This window comes from Brassica oleracea, chromosome C6 (assembly GCF_000695525.1).
Source record: "Brassica oleracea var. oleracea cultivar TO1000 chromosome C6, BOL, whole genome shotgun sequence".
NCBI classification, from domain to species: Eukaryota; Viridiplantae; Streptophyta; class Magnoliopsida; order Brassicales; family Brassicaceae; genus Brassica; species Brassica oleracea.
The window spans coordinates 5,039,201-5,040,036 of NC_027753.1; positions in this window are offsets into that span (position 1 = coordinate 5,039,201).

An 836-nucleotide genomic window follows, 5' to 3' on the forward strand; every position below is an offset into this window, starting at 1 on the left:
TCGGAATCCAGGATGAGGTCTTTTATGCTAGTGATCTTCGAGAGGTCGCCAGCGAGGAGTTTTGCGGCAAGCCTTGCGCCGAGAACTTTGCAGTTCGTAGTGGAATGACCTTTGGTCTGGTGGAACTCGCAGGAGGAGTTATCCTTATACTGGTTCCTGAAACACAGAGGTCTTCCCTTGTTCGGAATTGATAGTGTAGTTGTGCTCTCCCTGGACGTCTTCTCCCTCGTGGTGGACATACTTGTCGTTTCGAGGGTCATCGTGATCTGGAAAGACTGCAAGTGCGCTTTCGGGTTGGTGGTGCCACCGTAGATGGGAATTTTAATCTTCCCCGGGTCCGAGACGTTAGTCTCAGTAATCCGGGCAGTGAACGGGGTTTTGCGTGCTTCCTTGAGAAGTCTGTCGATCTCGGGCGCAGCGCTTGTCGCGGGGGTAATCCGGGCAGTGAACGGGGTTTTGCGTGCTTCCTTGAGAAGTCTGTCGATCTTGGGTGCAACGCTTGTCGCGTGGTGGATTTTTGATTTCACTGCTTTCACCTCCGCAGCGGTTTTTGCGATGTACTCGCGGATATCGTGGATCTCATCAGGATTTCTGGCAGCCTTGCGAGCTTGTCTGTGTTGGCCGCGGTGGATCCTGGCCTGCTTTTCGGAAAGCTCGTCCTGTTCTACCCAATAGAGGTTTTCTTCTTCTTCGGTCATGGGGTTTTTCGAAGGACGCGTCCTGCCAAGCGGACTGGCTTTGCGTTCTTCTTGGGTGGATGTCAGCACCGTCGTCCGAGTGATCGGACTGGTCGCTTATATCCTGGTCGATGCGCTCGATTTCTTCTCCTTCGTTGC